Raw genomic sequence first — 23,050 nt, 5'->3', positions numbered from 1 at the left:
CAATCACAAAAAAGAATTACATTTTTTACATCCATACAAACTTCTAAGTTTGGTCACATCGTTATAGTTTTTCTTTCAACTACACTTCATCATCATCACGCTGTCTTTTTCAAACATAGTCACGATGTCCTGCATAATGTTAATTTCCGTTTAATTCAATATTGTTTGTTGTTGTCAACTTTAACTTGTTTGCCGTAGTTCAACTCGATTTTTTTAATTTAATTTAGTTTATTGTATTCTTTATTTTTGGTATTTTATCTTATTTGATTTAGCTATTCTTAGTTATTTGAACTTTATTTTAGTTATTATCTTCTATTATTTTAATTTTGGTTTGAATTAGCTTAAGTTATTTTATTATAACTTTTTAATTTGTTCAAATTATTCTTAAATGAAGATGAAATGAACTGTGCAACTATGTTGTGTTATTATATATGCTATTGACATTGTCGTATTAAGTTTGTAATTTATTTTTGAAATATTTCTTTTATTAAGTTGTGAACCTATGATTATGTGTGACATATCTATGAATATTAGTTTATTTAATAAACAGTTCAACTGTATGTTTAACCGGTTGAATTCATTGAACCTTAAACCAGGAATTTCACCGGTTCGATTTTTAAAACATTGATGAACCTATAAAAGTTGGCATTTAATAGGATATGTCACATAAAATTTGTATATTCATATGTATGAAACTAATTTATTTGATCAACAAATTATTTGATAAAATATAATGTACAAAATTTATTTCAAATTAATATATATTAATTTATTCTATAAGTTAGTCTTATGTTCTTATCCTCTTAATATTAAACACAATAACGTTGAAATAAAAGATAAGATTTCTCATTTGAAATATATTGCCATGTAGTTAAAATTTCCAAAATGGCACAACAAGAAGTAATTAAGGAAATACAATTCATTGATAGAAGAAATCGTTAGGTTTTGTAAAAAATAATTTTAAAAATATTTTTCATAAATAAAAGAATATTTATTAGTAGACAATACATTACTTTTAACAATAATGGGCTTTATGAGTTTAAGAAAAGTTTTTTTATTAAGATAAAAAGTGATTGGATTTTAAACCAATGGTTTAGGCCAAGATATTAGTTTATGGAAAAATAGTAGAAAAATAAGTTTTAATATATTTTTTTTAATATTTATTAATAAGAATATCAAATGATGGTTTTTTAACTTTGGAGTATATTTTTTCTCTTATTTTATCAATATTCATATAACAGAGAAAAACTTAAGTGTTGCCCAATATTTTTTTATCAAAATAATACTTAAAAGTTAATATTTTTGTTTAAGTTACAGAAAATATAGAAAAATTATTAATCAAATAAGGTAAAAATTATTTATTCTGAATTACTATATATATATATATATATATATATATATATATATATATATATATATATATATATATATATATATATATATATATTTTATATGTTAAATAGAAGATCACTTTCGTTCTGATAATATCTTACACATTACTATTTAAAAAGCATGACTATTTTCTATTTGAAATATGTTTCCATCTATTTAAAATTAACAATAATGATATATAAAAAAAATATCAAATACAATTCCTTTATAGATTGAATCATTAAATTTTTATAAAATAAGTTAAAATTAGTTGTTAAAAAATAATTAATTAGTTAAATCTTCCAACAGTGTTTTGTTAGATTTTTGGACAACTTAAAAAGTTTTGTTTCTAATTTTTACGGTTGGATATGAAAGACGTTGTAACCACATAATATAGAAAATATAAATAATTTTTTATAACTATTCACAAAAAAATTATATTTTTATTTGTACCATTGGTTGGGGAAGACATTGTAGTCAAAAGATGTAATAAACATATTATATAGACTAAATTCTCTGAATTTGTAGATTAATTATGGGATCTAAATAAAGCAATTTGGAAAATAAAATTTGACTCTTAAAACATATTGAGAAATAAAATTATCATGTTTTTTTATTTTGAGTTTCGTAACTGTTTAATATTTGTGACAATTTAATAAATGACTAAAAAATGTTTTACTACTAAAAGAGATGTTATTAAAACATATTAAAGTTGACATTTCAATGGCTTTTTTACACAGGAATTTAATAGGTTATGTCGTATAAAACTTGTATATTGACATGGTGTTTAATTCTGAACAATAATATGTCCCCATCATTATTGGGTATTAATAAAAATTTAAATCTATCCCAAAAATAGTTTAATATTTGAGAAGTTATATAAATAAAATAATATTTGGAAATTTTATGTATTATTCATTGGGTCGATTTAAAAAAAGCAAAAAAATAAATTAAAAGATAGAATTTTTAAAATCGGGATAATATCGTATTTCATAATTAAATTATGTCCTTTGGCTCACTTCTTGAAACTATTGTTCTAACTTAATTCCCAAAGTCCTTATAAATAGGCATTTGCAACATGCTTACTTCAACATTAAAAAACAAAATGGCATCCTACAAGACTCTCATTTTAACCATTTTGATCATTTGCATTGCTTCAGGCATGGTTGCCGGTAATAATCTAATTATAAAACTCAATTTTTATTGCTTCATATTCATTGTTATGTTTTTTATTAAAGCATTTGGATGGTAGGATACTATCGAGTATACTAAAAGGAATATGTTTTTGTTTAAGAAAACACAATCTTATGAACACAATTTTATATATTATTTCTAATGTAATTGAAATGATAGTTTCAGGAGCAAACGGAAAATTATGCTTCGCATCAAATTTTTGTCCAACTTCACCAGAACAGTGTGACCATTTTTGTAAAGCATCATTGGGCAAACCAAAAGGTGGCTCGTGTTTAGGGGGTGAATGTTGTTGCAATTTGGAAAGTTTGAATATAAAATAAACATTTACGTTGTTTCTTTGAATACATTTATCTACAAACACTCCATCTGAAATTTACATAATTTTTTTTGAAGTATCAATAATGTAATTTCATTTCAAATATTTAATTTTATAATTTCTACTTATTAATTGGAATAAAAATTTAATAATTTTCAACACTAAACTTATATTAAATTAATGTATTTACAAATTATTTAATTAATAGTTGTTATGGATTTTATAATTATAGTTATAAAAATAATGAAAAATATAACATGAGTAACTTATAAAAATAATCTACCATACATAAACTTCACATGACAAAATATTTATATTCCTTTAAAGAAAAAAGTGCGGAATTTTGTTTTTATTGAGACTGAGGAAATATAATTAAATTTTTTTTAATGTATGACATTTATTATTATTTTTTTAAATTTATCAAAAACATTGTTATCTAATGACCTTATATTTTAGCAATAGTTAATAATAAGAAATTCAAATGACATCCGTTGTTTTTGTAAAAATAATAATTAAAAGCTAATATTGGTGTTTAAATTATAATAAAATCTCATCAAATTATTTTATCAAGTGGTTTGGATTATAATAAAATATCTTCAAATTATTTGATCAAATATAGTGAAAATAATATATTTTTAATTAATATATAATTATTTCATTAATAAGTTAGACTGATGTTCTCAATCTCATGTTATTAAACACAATGGAACAACACAAAATATTTTAGGAGACACAATTAATGTATAGATTGAATTATTCAAGTTTAATGAAAATAATTTAAATATAAATTGTTAGAGAGTAACTTAATATTTATTACCTAGAAAATACTCCAATTTACATATGTAGTAGATTATTAAATAATTTGTTTTAACTTTCGAGTAGTTTTTATAGGTTATTTTTTACAGATGTGTAAGAATTAGAGCAAAACCTATGTGTTGCCAATATTTTTATTAAAATACTACCTAAAAGCCATCTGTAAATATTTTTATTTTATTCTGTAACATTGATTATGAAAGATATTTTATGAAATAAAAATATTATCCAGATTATATGATCTGCACTTGAAGAAGAATTATGGGTTCTACAGAAAGTAATTTTAAATTTTAAATTTCTTTTAAAAAGAAATCTAGAAAGAGAGTTATAATATTTTAAAATCAAGAGTTGTGAAAATATTTGACATTATTAATCGTCACTAATAAAAGAGATCTTAATTGAATCTATAAAAGTTGGAGTTTAATAGGATATGTTGTATACAATTTGTATGTTTATATGTATCAAAATAATTTTTTTGAACCAAATGTTTTAAAAACAAGATCGAACCGGTCGGTTCAATCGGTTGGTCCGGGAACCAGCGATGAATCTGGTTGGGTCAACCTTTTAAAACCGCTAGTGGGTCAAAACCGGAATAAAATTGCAAAAACTAGATTGAACCGTCCAAAACCATTCGAACCAAATAACCGAAGTTGGTTTTGTTATACCGTCTGGTTCAGAAAAATACATCAAATTGACCATTTTGTTAAAAAACACTTTAAAAATTAATATGTCAATATTAAAACTTAACACGCATTCCCCAATCACAAAAAAGAATTACATTTTTTACATCCATACAAACTTCTAAGTTTGGTCACATCGTTATAGTTTTTCTTTCAACTACACTTCATCATCATCACGCTGTCTTTTTCAAACATAGTCACGATGTCCTGCATAATGTTAATTTCCGTTTAATTCAATATTGTTTGTTGTTGTCAACTTTAACTTGTTTGCCGTAGTTCAACTCGATTTTTTTAATTTAATTTAGTTTATTGTATTCTTTATTTTTGGTATTTTATCTTATTTGATTTAGCTATTCTTAGTTATTTGAACTTTATTTTAGTTATTATCTTCTATTATTTTAATTTTGGTTTGAATTAGCTTAAGTTATTTTATTATAACTTTTTAATTTGTTCAAATTATTCTTAAATGAAGATGAAATGAACTGTGCAACTATGTTGTGTTATTATATATGCTATTGACATTGTCGTATTAAGTTTGTAATTTATTTTTGAAATATTTCTTTTATTAAGTTGTGAACCTATGATTATGTGTGACATATCTATGAATATTAGTTTATTTAATAAACAGTTCAACTGTATGTTTAACCGGTTGAATTCATTGAACCTTAAACCAGGAATTTCACCGGTTCGATTTTTAAAACATTGATGAACCTATAAAAGTTGGCATTTAATAGGATATGTCACATAAAATTTGTATATTCATATGTATGAAACTAATTTATTTGATCAACAAATTATTTGATAAAATATAATGTACAAAATTTATTTCAAATTAATATATATTAATTTATTCTATAAGTTAGTCTTATGTTCTTATCCTCTTAATATTAAACACAATAACGTTGAAATAAAAGATAAGATTTCTCATTTGAAATATATTGCCATGTAGTTAAAATTTCCAAAATGGCACAACAAGAAGTAATTAAGGAAATACAATTCATTGATAGAAGAAATCGTTAGGTTTTGTAAAAAATAATTTTAAAAATATTTTTCATAAATAAAAGAATATTTATTAGTAGACAATACATTACTTTTAACAATAATGGGCTTTATGAGTTTAAGAAAAGTTTTTTTATTAAGATAAAAAGTGATTGGATTTTAAACCAATGGTTTAGGCCAAGATATTAGTTTATGGAAAAATAGTAGAAAAATAAGTTTTAATATATTTTTTTTTAATATTTATTAATAAGAATATCAAATGATGGTTTTTTAACTTTGGAGTATATTTTTTCTCTTATTTTATCAATATTCATATAACAGAGAAAAACTTAAGTGTTGCCCAATATTTTTTTATCAAAATAATACTTAAAAGTTAATATTTTTGTTTAAGTTACAGAAAATATAGAAAAATTATTAATCAAATAAGGTAAAAATTATTTATTCTGAATTACTATATATATATATATATATATATATATATATATATATATATATATATATATATATATATATATATATATTTTATATGTTAAATAGAAGATCACTTTCGTTCTGATAATATCTTACACATTACTATTTAAAAAGCATGACTATTTTCTATTTGAAATATGTTTCCATCTATTTAAAATTAACAATAATGATATATAAAAAAAATATCAAATACAATTCCTTTATAGATTGAATCATTAAATTTTTATAAAATAAGTTAAAATTAGTTGTTAAAAAATAATTAATTAGTTAAATCTTCCAACAGTGTTTTGTTAGATTTTTGGACAACTTAAAAAGTTTTGTTTCTAATTTTTACGGTTGGATATGAAAGACGTTGTAACCACATAATATAGAAAATATAAATAATTTTTTATAACTATTCACAAAAAAATTATATTTTTATTTGTACCATTGGTTGGGGAAGACATTGTAGTCAAAAGATGTAATAAACATATTATATAGACTAAATTCTCTGCATTTGTAGATTAATTATGGGATCTAAATAAAGCAATTTGGAAAATAAAATTTGACTCTTAAAACATATTGAGAAATAAAATTATCATGTTTTTTTATTTTGAGTTTCGTAACTGTTTAATATTTGTGACAATTTAATAAATGACTAAAAAATGTTTTACTACTAAAAGAGATGTTATTAAAACATATTAAAGTTGACATTTCAATGGCTTTTTTACACAGGAATTTAATAGGTTATGTCGTATAAAACTTGTATATTGACATGGTGTTTAATTCTGAACAATAATATGTCCCCATCATTATTGGGTATTAATAAAAATTTAAATCTATCCCAAAAATAGTTTAATATTTGAGAAGTTATATAAATAAAATAATATTTGGAAATTTTATGTATTATTCATTGGGTCGATTTAAAAAAAGCAAAAAAATAAATTAAAAGATAGAATTTTTAAAATCGGGATAATATCGTATTTCATAATTAAATTATGTCCTTTGGCTCACTTCTTGAAACTATTGTTCTAACTTAATTCCCAAAGTCCTTATAAATAGGCATTTGCAACATGCTTACTTCAACATTAAAAAACAAAATGGCATCCTACAAGACTCTCATTTTAACCATTTTGATCATTTGCATTGCTTCAGGCATGGTTGCCGGTAATAATCTAATTATAAAACTCAATTTTTATTGCTTCATATTCATTGTTATGTTTTTTATTAAAGCATTTGGATGGTAGGATACTATCGAGTATACTAAAAGGAATATGTTTTTGTTTAAGAAAACACAATCTTATGAACACAATTTTATATATTATTTCTAATGTAATTGAAATGATAGTTTCAGGAGCAAACGGAAAATTATGCTTCGCATCAAATTTTTGTCCAACTTCACCAGAACAGTGTGACCATTTTTGTAAAGCATCATTGGGCAAACCAAAAGGTGGCTCGTGTTTAGGGGGTGAATGTTGTTGCAATTTGGAAAGTTTGAATATAAAATAAACATTTACGTTGTTTCTTTGAATACATTTATCTACAAACACTCCATCTGAAATTTACATAATTTTTTTTGAAGTATCAATAATGTAATTTCATTTCAAATATTTAATTTTATAATTTCTACTTATTAATTGGAATAAAAATTTAATAATTTTCAACACTAAACTTATATTAAATTAATGTATTTACAAATTATTTAATTAATAGTTGTTATGGATTTTATAATTATAGTTATAAAAATAATGAAAAATATAACATGAGTAACTTATAAAAATAATCTACCATACATAAACTTCACATGACAATATATTTATATTCCTTTAAAGAAAAAAGTGCGGAATTTTGTTTTTATTGAGACTGAGGAAATATAATTAAATTTTTTTTAATGTATGACATTTATTATTATTTTTTTAAATTTATCAAAAACATTGTTATCTAATGACCTTATATTTTAGCAATAGTTAATAATAAGAAATTCAAATGACATCCGTTGTTTTTGTAAAAATAATAATTAAAAGCTAATATTGGTGTTTAAATTATAATAAAATCTCATCAAATTATTTTATCAAGTGGTTTGGATTATAATAAAATATCTTCAAATTATTTGATCAAATATAGTGAAAATAATATATTTTTAATTAATATATAATTATTTCATTAATAAGTTAGACTGATGTTCTCAATCTCATGTTATTAAACACAATGGAACAACACAAAATATTTTAGGAGACACAATTAATGTATAGATTGAATTATTCAAGTTTAATGAAAATAATTTAAATATAAATTGTTAGAGAGTAACTTAATATTTATTACCTAGAAAATACTCCAATTTACATATGTAGTAGATTATTAAATAATTTGTTTTAACTTTCGAGTAGTTTTTATAGGTTATTTTTTACAGATGTGTAAGAATTAGAGCAAAACCTATGTGTTGCCAATATTTTTATTAAAATACTACCTAAAAGCCATCTGTAAATATTTTTATTTTATTCTGTAACATTGATTATGAAAGATATTTTATGAAATAAAAATATTATCCAGATTATATGATCTGCACTTGAAGAAGAATTATGGGTTCTACAGAAAGTAATTTTAAATTTTAAATTTCTTTTAAAAAGAAATCTAGAAAGAGAGTTATAATATTTTAAAATCAAGAGTTGTGAAAATATTTGACATTATTAATCGTCACTAATAAAAGAGATCTTAATTGAATCTATAAAAGTTGGAGTTTAATAGGATATGTTGTATACAATTTGTATGTTTATATGTATCAAAATAATTTTTTTGAACCAAATGTTTTAAAAACAAGATCGAACCGGTCGGTTCAATCGGTTGGTCCGGGAACCAGCGATGAATCTGGTTGGGTCAACCTTTTAAAACCGCTAGTGGGTCAAAACCGGAATAAAATTGCAAAAACTAGATTGAACCGTCCAAAACCATTCGAACCAAATAACCGAAGTTGGTTTTGTTATACCGTCTGGTTCAGAAAAATACATCAAATTGACCATTTTGTTAAAAAACACTTTAAAAATTAATATGTCAATATTAAAACTTAACACGCATTCCCCAATCACAAAAAAGAATTACATTTTTTACATCCATACAAACTTCTAAGTTTGGTCACATCGTTATAGTTTTTCTTTCAACTACACTTCATCATCATCACGCTGTCTTTTTCAAACATAGTCACGATGTCCTGCATAATGTTAATTTCCGTTTAATTCAATATTGTTTGTTGTTGTCAACTTTAACTTGTTTGTCGTAGTTCAACTCGATTTTTTTAATTTAATTTAGTTTATTGTATTCTTTATTTTTGGTATTTTATCTTATTTGATTTAGCTATTCTTAGTTATTTGAACTTTATTTTAGTTATTATCTTCTATTATTTTAATTTTGGTTTGAATTAGCTTAAGTTATTTTATTATAACTTTTTAATTTGTTCAAATTATTCTTAAATGAAGATGAAATGAACTGTGCAACTATGTTGTGTTATTATATATGCTATTGACATTGTCGTATTAAGTTTGTAATTTATTTTTGAAATATTTCTTTTATTAAGTTGTGAACCTATGATTATGTGTGACATATCTATGAATATTAGTTTATTTAATAAACAGTTCAACTGTATGTTTAACCGGTTGAATTCATTGAACCTTAAACCAGGAATTTCACCGGTTCGATTTTTAAAACATTGATGAACCTATAAAAGTTGGCATTTAATAGGATATGTCACATAAAATTTGTATATTCATATGTATGAAACTAATTTATTTGATCAACAAATTATTTGATAAAATATAATGTACAAAATTTATTTCAAATTAATATATATTAATTTATTCTATAAGTTAGTCTTATGTTCTTATCCTCTTAATATTAAACACAATAACGTTGAAATAAAAGATAAGATTTCTCATTTGAAATATATTGCCATGTAGTTAAAATTTCCAAAATGGCACAACAAGAAGTAATTAAGGAAATACAATTCATTGATAGAAGAAATCGTTAGGTTTTGTAAAAAATAATTTTAAAAATATTTTTCATAAATAAAAGAATATTTATTAGTAGACAATACATTACTTTTAACAATAATGGGCTTTATGAGTTTAAGAAAAGTTTTTTTATTAAGATAAAAAGTGATTGGATTTTAAACCAATGGTTTAGGCCAAGATATTAGTTTATGGAAAAATAGTAGAAAAATAAGTTTTATATATTTTTTTTTAATATTTATTAATAAGAATATCAAATGATGGTTTTTTAACTTTGGAGTATATTTTTTCTCTTATTTTATCAATATTCATATAACAGAGAAAAACTTAAGTGTTGCCCAATATTTTTTATCAAAATAATACTTAAAAGTTAATATTTTTGTTTAAGTTACAGAAAATATAGAAAAATTATTAATCAAATAAGGTAAAAATTATTCTGAATTACTATATATATATATATATATATATATATATATATATATATATATATATATATATATATATATATATTTTATATGTTAAATAGAAGATCACTTTCGTTCTGATAATATCTTACACATTACTATTTAAAAAGCATGACTATTTTCTATTTGAAATATGTTTCCATCTATTTAAAATTAACAATAATGATATATAAAAAAAATATCAAATACAATTCCTTTATAGATTGAATCATTAAATTTTTATAAAATAAGTTAAAATTAGTTGTTAAAAAATAATTAATTAGTTAAATCTTCCAACAGTGTTTTGTTAGATTTTTGGACAACTTAAAAAGTTTTGTTTCTAATTTTTACGGTTGGATATGAAAGACGTTGTAACCACATAATATAGAAAATATAAATAATTTTTTATAACTATTCACAAAAAAATTATATTTTTATTTGTACCATTGGTTGGGGAAGACATTGTAGTCAAAAGATGTAATAAACATATTATATAGACTAAATTCTCTGCATTTGTAGATTAATTATGGGATCTAACTAAAGCAATTTGGAAAATAAAATTTGACTCTTAAAACATATTGAGAAATAAAATTATCATGTTTTTTTATTTTGAGTTTCGTAACTGTTTAATATTTGTGACAATTTAATAAATGACTAAAAAATGTTTTACTACTAAAAGAGATGTTATTAAAACATATTAAAGTTGACATTTCAATGGCTTTTTTACACAGGAATTTAATAGGTTATGTCGTATAAAACTTGTATATTGACATGGTGTTTAATTCTGAACAATAATATGTCCCCATCATTATTGGGTATTAATAAAAATTTAAATCTATCCCAAAAATAGTTTAATATTTGAGAAGTTATATAAATAAAATAATATTTGGAAATTTTATGTATTATTCATTGGGTCGATTTAAAAAAAGCAAAAAAATAAATTAAAAGATAGAATTTTTAAAATCGGGATAATATCGTATTTCATAATTAAATTATGTCCTTTGGCTCACTTCTTGAAACTATTGTTCTAACTTAATTCCCAAAGTCCTTATAAATAGGCATTTGCAACATGCTTACTTCAACATTAAAAAACAAAATGGCATCCTACAAGACTCTCATTTTAACCATTTTGATCATTTGCATTGCTTCAGGCATGGTTGCCGGTAATAATCTAATTATAAAACTCAATTTTTATTGCTTCATATTCATTGTTATGTTTTTTATTAAAGCATTTGGATGGTAGGATACTATCGAGTATACTAAAAGGAATATGTTTTTGTTTAAGAAAACACAATCTTATGAACACAATTTTATATATTATTTCTAATGTAATTGAAATGATAGTTTCAGGAGCAAACGGAAAATTATGCTTCGCATCAAATTTTTGTCCAACTTCACCAGAACAGTGTGACCATTTTTGTAAAGCATCATTGGGCAAACCAAAAGGTGGCTCGTGTTTAGGGGGTGAATGTTGTTGCAATTTGGAAAGTTTGAATATAAAATAAACATTTACGTTGTTTCTTTGAATACATTTATCTACAAACACTCCATCTGAAATTTACATAATTTTTTTTGAAGTATCAATAATGTAATTTCATTTCAAATATTTAATTTTATAATTTCTACTTATTAATTGGAATAAAAATTTAATAATTTTCAACACTAAACTTATATTAAATTAATGTATTTACAAATTATTTAATTAATAGTTGTTATGGATTTTATAATTATAGTTATAAAAATAATGAAAAATATAACATGAGTAACTTATAAAAATAATCTACCATACAAAAAATTCACATGACAATATTTATATTCCTTTAAAGAAAAAAGTGCGGAATTTTGTTTTTATTGAGACTGAGGAAATATAATTAAATTTTTTTTAATGTATGACATTTATTATTATTTTTTTAAATTTATCAAAAACATTGTTATCTAATGACCTTATATTTTAGCAATAGTTAATAATAAGAAATTCAAATGACATCCGTTGTTTTTGTAAAAATAATAATTAAAAGCTAATATTGGTGTTTAAATTATAATAAAATCTCATCAAATTATTTTATCAAGTGGTTTGGATTATAATAAAATATCTTCAAATTATTTGATCAAATATAGTGAAAATAATATATTTTTAATTAATATATAATTATTTCATTAATAAGTTAGACTGATGTTCTCAATCTCATGTTATTAAACACAATGGAACAACACAAAATATTTTAGGAGACACAATTAATGTATAGATTGAATTATTCAAGTTTAATGAAAATAATTTAAATATAAATTGTTAGAGAGTAACTTAATATTTATTACCTAGAAAATACTCCAATTTACATATGTAGTAGATTATTAAATAATTTGTTTTAACTTTCGAGTAGTTTTTATAGGTTATTTTTTACAGATGTGTAAGAATTAGAGCAAAACCTATGTGTTGCCAATATTTTTATTAAAATACTACCTAAAAGCCATCTGTAAATATTTTTATTTTATTCTGTAACATTGATTATGAAAGATATTTTATGAAATAAAAATATTATCCAGATTATATGATCTGCACTTGAAGAAGAATTATGGGTTCTACAGAAAGTAATTTTAAATTTTAAATTTCTTTTAAAAAGAAATCTAGAAAGAGAGTTATAATATTTTAAAATCAAGAGTTGTGAAAATATTTGACATTATTAATCGTCACTAATAAAAGAGATCTTAATTGAATCTATAAAAGTTGGAGTTTAATAGGATATGTTGTATACAATTTGTATGTTTATATGTATCAAAATAATTTTTTTGAACCAAATGTTTTAAAAACAAGATCGAACCGGTCGGTTCAATCGGTTGGTCCGGGAACCAGCGATGAATCTGGTTGGGTCAACCTTTTAAAACCGCTAGTGGGTCAAAACCGGAATAAAATTGCAAAAACTAGATTGAACCGTCCAAAACCATTCGAACCAAATAACCGAAGTTGGTTTTGTTATACCGTCTGGTTCAGAAAAATACATCAAATTGACCATTTTGTTAAAAAACACTTTAAAAATTAATATGTCAATATTAAAACTTAACACGCATTCCCCAATCACAAAAAAGAATTACATTTTTTACATCCATACAAACTTCTAAGTTTGGTCACATCGTTATAGTTTTTCTTTCAACTACACTTCATCATCATCACGCTGTCTTTTTCAAACATAGTCACGATGTCCTGCATAATGTTAATTTCCGTTTAATTCAATATTGTTTGTTGTTGTCAACTTTAACTTGTTTGTCGTAGTTCAACTCGATTTTTTTAATTTAATTTAGTTTATTGTATTCTTTATTTTTGGTATTTTATCTTATTTGATTTAGCTATTCTTAGTTATTTGAACTTTATTTTAGTTATTATCTTCTATTATTTTAATTTTGGTTTGAATTAGCTTAAGTTATTTTATTATAACTTTTTAATTTGTTCAAATTATTCTTAAATGAAGATGAAATGAACTGTGCAACTATGTTGTGTTATTATATATGCTATTGACATTGTCGTATTAAGTTTGTAATTTATTTTTGAAATATTTCTTTTATTAAGTTGTGAACCTATGATTATGTGTGACATATCTATGAATATTAGTTTATTTAATAAACAGTTCAACTGTATGTTTAACCGGTTGAATTCATTGAACCTTAAACCAGGAATTTCACCGGTTCGATTTTTAAAACATTGATGAACCTATAAAAGTTGGCATTTAATAGGATATGTCACATAAAATTTGTATATTCATATGTATGAAACTAATTTATTTGATCAACAAATTATTTGATAAAATATAATGTACAAAATTTATTTCAAATTAATATATATTAATTTATTCTATAAGTTAGTCTTATGTTCTTATCCTCTTAATATTAAACACAATAACGTTGAAATAAAAGATAAGATTTCTCATTTGAAATATATTGCCATGTAGTTAAAATTTCCAAAATGGCACAACAAGAAGTAATTAAGGAAATACAATTCATTGATAGAAGAAATCGTTAGGTTTTGTAAAAAATAATTTTAAAAATATTTTTCATAAATAAAAGAATATTTATTAGTAGACAATACATTACTTTTAACAATAATGGGCTTTATGAGTTTAAGAAAAGTTTTTTTATTAAGATAAAAGTGATTGGATTTTAAACCAATGGTTTAGGCCAAGATATTAGTTTATGGAAAAATAGTAGAAAAATAAGTTTTAATATATTTTTTTTAATATTTATTAATAAGAATATCAAATGATGGTTTTTTAACTTTGGAGTATATTTTTTCTCTTATTTTATCAATATTCATATAACAGAGAAAAACTTAAGTGTTGCCCAATATTTTTTTATCAAAATAATACTTAAAAGTTAATATTTTTGTTTAAGTTACAGAAAATATAGAAAAATTATTAATCAAATAAAAATTATTTATTCTGAATTACTATATATATATATATATATATATATATATATATATATATATATATATATATATATATGTTAAATAGAAGATCACTTTCGTTCTGATAATATCTTACACATTACTATTTAAAAAGCATGACTATTTTCTATTTGAAATATGTTTCCATCTATTTAAAATTAACAATAATGATATATAAAAAAAATATCAAATACAATTCCTTTATAGATTGAATCATTAAATTTTTATAAAATAAGTTAAAATTAGTTGTTAAAAAATAATTAATTAGTTAAATCTTCCAACAGTGTTTTGTTAGATTTTTGGACAACTTAAAAAGTTTTGTTTCTAATTTTTACGGTTGGATATGAAAGACGTTGTAACCACATAATATAGAAAATATAAATAATTTTTTATAACTATTCACAAAAAAATTATATTTTTATTTGTACCATTGGTTGGGGAAGACATTGTAGTCAAAAGATGTAATAAACATATTATATAGACTAAATTCTCTGCATTTGTAGATTAATTATGGGATCTAAATAAAGCAATTTGGAAAATAAAATTTGACTCTTAAAACATATTGAGAAATAAAATTATCATGTTTTTTTATTTTGAGTTTCGTAACTGTTTAATATTTGTGACAATTTAATAAATGACTAAAAAATGTTTTACTACTAAAAGAGATGTTATTAAAACATATTAAAGTTGACATTTCAATGGCTTTTTTACACAGGAATTTAATAGGTTATGTCGTATAAAACTTGTATATTGACATGGTGTTTAATTCTGAACAATAATATGTCCCCATCATTATTGGGTATTAATAAAAATTTAAATCTATCCCAAAAATAGTTTAATATTTGAGAAGTTATATAAATAAAATAATATTTGGAAATTTTATGTATTATTCATTGGGTCGATTTAAAAAAAGCAAAAAATAAATTAAAAGATAGAATTTTTAAAATCGGGATAATATCGTATTTCATAATTAAATTATGTCCTTTGGCTCACTTCTTGAAACTATTGTTCTAACTTAATTCCCAAAGTCCTTATAAATAGGCATTTGCAACATGCTTACTTCAACATTAAAAAACAAAATGGCATCCTACAAGACTCTCATTTTAACCATTTTGATCATTTGCATTGCTTCAGGCATGGTTGCCGGTAATAATCTAATTATAAAACTCAATTTTTATTGCTTCATATTCATTGTTATGTTTTTATTAAAGCATTTGGATGGTAGGATACTATCGAGTATACTAAAAGGAATATGTTTTTGTTTAAGAAAACACAATCTTATGAACACAATTTTATATATTATTTCTAATGTAATTGAAATGATAGTTTCAGGAGCAAACGGAAAATTATGCTTCGCATCAAATTTTTGTCCAACTTCACCAGAACAGTGTGACCATTTTTGTAAAGCATCATTGGGCAAACCAAAAGGTGGCTCGTGTTTAGGGGGTGAATGTTGTTGCAATTTGGAAAGTTTGAATATAAAATAAACATTTACGTTGTTTCTTTGAATACATTTATCTACAAACACTCCATCTGAAATTTACATAATTTTTTTTGAAGTATCAATAATGTAATTTCATTTCAAATATTTAATTTTATAATTTCTACTTATTAATTGGAATAAAAATTTAATAATTTTCAACACTAAACTTATATTAAATTAATGTATTTACAAATTATTTAATTAATAGTTGTTATGGATTTTATAATTATAGTTATAAAAATAATGAAAAATATAACATGAGTAACTTATAAAAATAATCTACCATACATAAACTTCACATGACAAAATATTTATATTCCTTTAAAGAAAAAAGTGCGGAATTTTGTTTTTATTGAGACTGAGGAAATATAATTAAATTTTTTTTAATGTATGACATTTATTATTTTTTTTAAATTTATCAAAAACATTGTTATCTAATGACCTTATATTTTAGCAATAGTTAATAATAAGAAATTCAAATGACATCCGTTGTTTTTGTAAAAATAATAATTAAAAGCTAATATTGGTGTTTAAATTATAATAAAATCTCATCAAATTATTTTATCAAGTGGTTTGGATTATAATAAAATATCTTCAAATTATTTGATCAAATATAGTGAAAATAATATATTTTTAATTAATATATAATTATTTCATTAATAAGTTAGACTGATGTTCTCAATCTCATGTTATTAAACACAATGGAACAACACAAAATATTTTAGGAGACACAATTAATGTATAGATTGAATTATTCAAGTTTAATGAAAATAATTTAAATATAAATTGTTAGAGAGTAACTTAATATTTATTACCTAGAAAATACTCCAATTTACATATGTAGTAGATTATTAAATAATTTGTTTTAACTTTCGAGTAGTTTTTATAGGTTATTTTTTACAGATGTGTAAGAATTAGAGCAAAACCTATGTGTTGCCAATATTTTTATTAAAATACTACCTAAAAGCCATCTGTAAATATTTTTATTTTATTCTGTAACATTGATTATGAAAGATATTTTATGAAATAAAAATATTATCCAGATTATATGATCTGCACTTGAAGAAGAATTATGGGTTCTACAGAAAGTAATTTTAAATTTTAAATTTCTTTTAAAAAGAAATCTAGAAAGAGAGTTATAATATTTTAAAATCAAGAGTTGTGAAAATATTTGACATTATTAATCGTCACTAATAAAAGAGATCTTAATTGAATCTATAAAAGTTGGAGTTTAATAGGATATGTTGTATACAATTTGTATGTTTATATGTATCAAAATAATTTTTTTGAACCAAATGTTTTAAAAACAAGATCGAACCGGTCGGTTCAATCGGTTGGTCCGGGAACCAGCGATGAATCTGGTTGGGTCAACCTTTTAAAACCGCTAGTGGGTCAAAACCGGAATAAAATTGCAAAAACTAGATTGAACCGTCCAAAACCATTCGAACCAAATAACCGAAGTTGGTTTTGTTATACCGTCTGGTTCAGAAAAATACATCAAATTGACCATTTTGTTAAAAAACACTTTAAAAATTAATATGTCAATATTAAAACTTAACACGCATTCCCCAATCACAAAAAAGAATTACATTTTTTACATCCATACAAACTTCTAAGTTTGGTCACATCGTTATAGTTTTTCTTTCAACTACACTTCATCATCATCACGCTGTCTTTTTCAAACATAGTCACGATGTCCTGCATAATGTTAATTTCCGTTTAATTCAATATTGTTTGTTGTTGTCAACTTTAACTTGTTTGTCGTAGTTCAACTCGATTTTTTTAATTTAATTTAGTTTATTGTATTCTTTATTTTTGGTATTTTATCTTATTTGATTTAGCTATTCTTAGTTATTTGAACTTTATTTTAGTTATTATCTTCTATTATTTTAATTTTGGTTTGAATTAGCTTAAGTTATTTTATTATAACTTTTTAATTTGTTCAAATTATTCTTAAATGAAGATGAAATGAACTGTGCAACTATGTTGTGTTATTATATATGCTATTGACATTGTCGTATTAAGTTTGTAATTTATTTTTGAAATATTTCTTTTATTAAGTTGTGAACCTATGATTATGTGTGACATATCTATGAATATTAGTTTATTTAATAAACAGTTCAACTGTATGTTTAACCGGTTGAATTCATTGAACCTTAAACCAGGAATTTCACCGGTTCGATTTTTAAAACATTGATGAACCTATAAAAGTTGGCATTTAATAGGATATGTCACATAAAATTTGTATATTCATATGTATGAAACTAATTTATTTGATCAACAAATTATTTGATAAAATATAATGTACAAAATTTATTTCAAATTAATATATATTAATTTATTCTATAAGTTAGTCTTATGTTCTTATCCTCTTAATATTAAACACAATAACGTTGAAATAAAAGATAAGATTTCTCATTTGAAATATATTGCCATGTAGTTAAAATTTCCAAAATGGCACAACAAGAAGTAATTAAGGAAATACAATTCATTGATAGAAGAAATCGTTAGGTTTTGTAAAAAATAATTTTAAAAATATTTTTCATAAATAAAAGAATATTTATTAGTAGACAATACATTACTTTTAACAATAATGGGCTTTATGAGTTTAAGAAAAGTTTTTTTATTAAGAAAAAAGTGATTGGATTTTAAACCAATGGTTTAGGCCAAGATATTAGTTTATGGAAAAATAGTAGAAAAATAAGTTTTAATATATTTTTTTTAATATTTATTAATAAGAATATCAAATGATGGTTTTTTAACTTTGGAGTATATTTTTTCTCTTATTTTATCAATATTCATATAACAGAGAAAAACTTAAGTGTTGCCCAATATTTTTTATCAAAATAATACTTAAAAGTTAATATTTTTGTTTAAGTTACAGAAAATATAGAAAAATTATTAATCAAATAAGGTAAAATTATTTATTCTGAATTATATATATATATATATATATATATATATATATATATATATATATATATATATATATATATATATATATATATATATATATATATTTATATATATGTTAAATAGAAGATCACTTTCGTTCTGATAATATCTTACACATTACTATTTAAAAAGCATGACTATTTTCTATTTGAAATATGTTTCCATCTATTTAAAATTAACAATAATGATATATAAAAAAAATATCAAATACAATTCCTTTATAGATTGAATCATTAAATTTTTATAAAATAAGTTAAAATTAGTTGTTAAAAAATAATTAATTAGTTAAATCTTCCAACAGTGTTTTGTTAGATTTTTGGACAACTTAAAAAGTTTTGTTTCTAATTTTTACGGTTGGATATGAAAGACGTTGTAACCACATAATATAGAAAATATAAATAATTTTTATAACTATTCACAAAAAAATTATATTTTTATTTGTACCATTGGTTGGGGAAGACATTGTAGTCAAAAGATGTAATAAACATATTATATAGACTAAATTCTCTGCATTTGTAGATTAATTATGGGATCTAAATAAAGCAATTTGGAAAATAAAATTTGACTCTTAAAACATATTGAGAAATAAAATTATCATGTTTTTTTATTTTGAGTTTCGTAACTGTTTAATATTTGTGACAATTTAATAAATGACTAAAAAATGTTTTACTACTAAAAGAGATGTTATTAAAACATATTAAAGTTGACATTTCAATGGCTTTTTTACACAGGAATTTAATAGGTTATGTCGTATAAAACTTGTATATTGACATGGTGTTTAATTCTGAACAATAATATGTCCCCATCATTATTGGGTATTAATAAAAATTTAAATCTATCCCAAAAATAGTTTAATATTTGAGAAGTTATATAAATAAAATAATATTTGGAAATTTTATGTATTATTCATTGGGTCGATTTAAAAAAAGCAAAAAATAAATTAAAAGATAGAATTTTTAAAATCGGGATAATATCGTATTTCATAATTAAATTATGTCCTTTGGCTCACTTCTTGAAACTATTGTTCTAACTTAATTCCCAAAGTCCTTATAAATAGGCATTTGCAACATGCTTACTTCAACATTAAAAAACAAAATGGCATCCTACAAGACTCTCATTTTAACCATTTTGATCATTTGCATTGCTTCAGGCATGGTTGCCGGTAATAATCTAATTATAAAACTCAATTTTTATTGCTTCATATTCATTGTTATGTTTTTTATTAAAGCATTTGGATGGTAGGATACTATCGAGTATACTAAAAGGAATATGTTTTTGTTTAAGAAAACACAATCTTATGAACACAATTTTATATATTATTTCTAATGTAATTGAAATGATAGTTTCAGGAGCAAACGGAAAATTATGCTTCGCATCAAATTTTTGTCCAACTTCACCAGAACAGTGTGACCATTTTTGTAAAGCATCATTGGGCAAACCAAAAGGTGGCTCGTGTTTAGGGGGTGAATGTTGTTGCAATTTGGAAAGTTTGAATATAAAATAAACATTTACGTTGTTTCTTTGAATACATTTATCTACAAACACTCCATCTGAAATTTACATAATTTTTTTTGAAGTATCAATAATGTAATTTCATTTCAAATATTTAATTTTATAATTTCTACTTATTAATTGGAATAAAAATTTAATAATTTTCAACACTAAACTTATATTAAATTAATGTATTTACAAATTATTTAATTAATAGTTGTTATGGATTTTATAATTATAGTTATAAAAATAATGAAAAATATAACATGAGTAACTTATAAAAATAATCTACCATACATAAACTTCACATGACAAAATATTTATATTCCTTTAAAGAAAAAAGTGCGGAATTTTGTTTTTATTGAGACTGAGGAAATATAATTAAATTTTTTTTAATGTATGACATTTATTATTATTTTTTTAAATTTATCAAAAACATTGTTATCTAATGACCTTATATTTTAGCAATAGTTAATAATAAGAAATTCAAATGACATCCGTTGTTTTTGTAAAAATAATAATTAAAAGCTAATATTGGTGTTTAAATTATAATAAAATCTCATCAAATTATTTTATCAAGTGGTTTGGATTATAATAAAATATCTTCAAATTATTTGATCAAATATAGTGAAAATAATATATTTTTAATTAATATATAATTATTTCATTAATAAGTTAGACTGATGTTCTCAATCTCATGTTATTAAACACAATGGAACAACACAAAATATTTTAGGAGACACAATTAATGTATAGATTGAATTATTCAAGTTTAATGAAAATAATTTAAATATAAATTGTTAGAGAGTAACTTAATATTTATTACCTAGAAAATACTCCAATTTACATATGTAGTAGATTATTAAATAATTTGTTTTAACTTTCGAGTAGTTTTTATAGGTTATTTTTTACAGATGTGTAGAATTAGAGCAAAACCTATGTGTTGCCAATATTTTTATTAAAATACTACCTAAAAGCCATCTGTAAATATTTTTATTTTATTCTGTAACATTGATTATGAAAGATATTTTATGAAATAAAAATATTATCCAGATTATATGATCTGCACTTGAAGAAGAATTATGGGTTCTACAGAAAGTAATTTTAAATTTTAAATTTCTTTTAAAAAGAAATCTAGAAAGAGAGTTATAATATTTTAAAATCAAGAGTTGTGAAAATATTTGACATTATTAATCGTCACTAATAAAAGAGATCTTAATTGAATCTATAAAAGTTGAGTTTAATAGGATATGTTGTATACAATTTGTATGTTTATATGTATCAAAATAATTTTTTTGAACCAAATGTTTTAAAAACAAGATCGAACCGGTCGGTTCAATCGGTTGGTCCGGGAACCAGCGATGAATCTGGTTGGGTCAACCTTTTAAAACCGCTAGTGGGTCAAAACCGGAATAAAATTGCAAAAACTAGATTGAACCGTCCAAAACCATTCGAACCAAATAACCGAAGTTGGTTTTGTTATACCGTCTGGTTCAGAAAAATACATCAAATTGACCATTTTGTTAAAAAAACACTTTAAAAATTAATATGTCAATATTAAAACTTAACACGCATTCCCCAATCACAAAAAAGAATTACATTTTTTACATCCATACAAACTTCTAAGTTTGGTCACATCGTTATAGTTTTTCTTTCAACTACACTCCATCATCATCACGCTGTCTTTTTCAAACATAGTCACGATGTCCTGCATAATGTTAATTTCCGTTTAATTCAATATTGTTTGTTGTTGTCAACTTTAACTTGTTTGTCGTAGTTCAACTCGATTTTTTTAATTTAATTTAGTTTATTGTATTCTTTATTTTTGGTATTTTATCTTATTTGATTTAGCTATTCTTAGTTATTTGAACTTTATTTTAGTTATTATCTTCTATTATTTTAATTTTGGTTTGAATTAGCTTAAGTTATTTTATTATAACTTTTTAATTTGTTCAAATTATTCTTAAATGAAGATGAAATGAACTGTGCAACTATGTTGTGTTATTATATATGCTATTGACATTGTCGTATTAAGTTTGTAATTTATTTTTGAAATATTTCTTTTATTAAGTTGTGAACCTATGATTATGTGTGACATATCTATGAATATTAGTTTATTTAATAAACAGTTCAACTGTATGTTTAACCGGTTGAATTCATTGAACCTTAAACCAGGAATTTCACCGGTTCGATTTTTAAAACATTGATGAACCTATAAAAGTTGGCATTTAATAGGATATGTCACATAAAATTTGTATATTCATATGTATGAAACTAATTTATTTGATCAACAAATTATTTGATAAAATATAATGTACAAAATTTATTTCAAATTAATATATATTAATTTATTCTATAAGTTAGTCTTATGTTCTTATCCTCTTAATATTAAACACAATAACGTTGAAATAAAAGATAAGAT

At 22.4% G+C, this 23,050-nt stretch overlaps 5 long non-coding RNA genes across 5 annotated transcripts; all 5 read left to right on the top strand.

Moving 5' to 3' along the window:
• The first annotated feature begins 2,287 nt into the window (after window positions 1-2,287).
• On the top strand, window positions 2,288-2,909 carry LOC127083188 (uncharacterized). The gene is made up of 2 exons (XR_007788338.1): window positions 2,288-2,543; window positions 2,725-2,909. It is a non-coding gene; the product is annotated as an uncharacterized LOC127083188 (long non-coding RNA).
• Window positions 2,910-6,734: 3,825 nt separating this feature from the next.
• LOC127083285 (uncharacterized) lies at window positions 6,735-7,356 on the top strand. The gene is made up of 2 exons (XR_007788382.1): window positions 6,735-6,990; window positions 7,172-7,356. It is a non-coding gene; the product is annotated as an uncharacterized LOC127083285 (long non-coding RNA).
• A 3,815-nt stretch (window positions 7,357-11,171) lies between these two features.
• On the top strand, window positions 11,172-11,793 carry LOC127082942 (uncharacterized). Its single transcript, XR_007788271.1, has 2 exons — window positions 11,172-11,427; window positions 11,609-11,793. It is a non-coding gene; the product is annotated as an uncharacterized LOC127082942 (long non-coding RNA).
• A 3,967-nt stretch (window positions 11,794-15,760) lies between these two features.
• LOC127083347 (uncharacterized) lies at window positions 15,761-16,210 on the top strand. Its single transcript, XR_007788401.1, has 2 exons — window positions 15,761-15,845; window positions 16,026-16,210. It is a non-coding gene; the product is annotated as an uncharacterized LOC127083347 (long non-coding RNA).
• Window positions 16,211-20,226: 4,016 nt separating this feature from the next.
• LOC127083408 (uncharacterized) lies at window positions 20,227-20,665 on the top strand. The gene is made up of 2 exons (XR_007788411.1): window positions 20,227-20,299; window positions 20,481-20,665. It is a non-coding gene; the product is annotated as an uncharacterized LOC127083408 (long non-coding RNA).
• Window positions 20,666-23,050: the final 2,385 nt, after the last annotated feature.

Source organism: Lathyrus oleraceus, chromosome 1 (genome assembly GCF_024323335.1).
Source record: "Lathyrus oleraceus cultivar Zhongwan6 chromosome 1, CAAS_Psat_ZW6_1.0, whole genome shotgun sequence".
Classification (NCBI taxonomy): domain Eukaryota; kingdom Viridiplantae; phylum Streptophyta; class Magnoliopsida; order Fabales; family Fabaceae; genus Lathyrus; species Lathyrus oleraceus.
The sequence above is the reverse complement of the archived record's forward strand: the minus strand, read 5'-3'. Positions and strand labels throughout refer to the sequence as shown.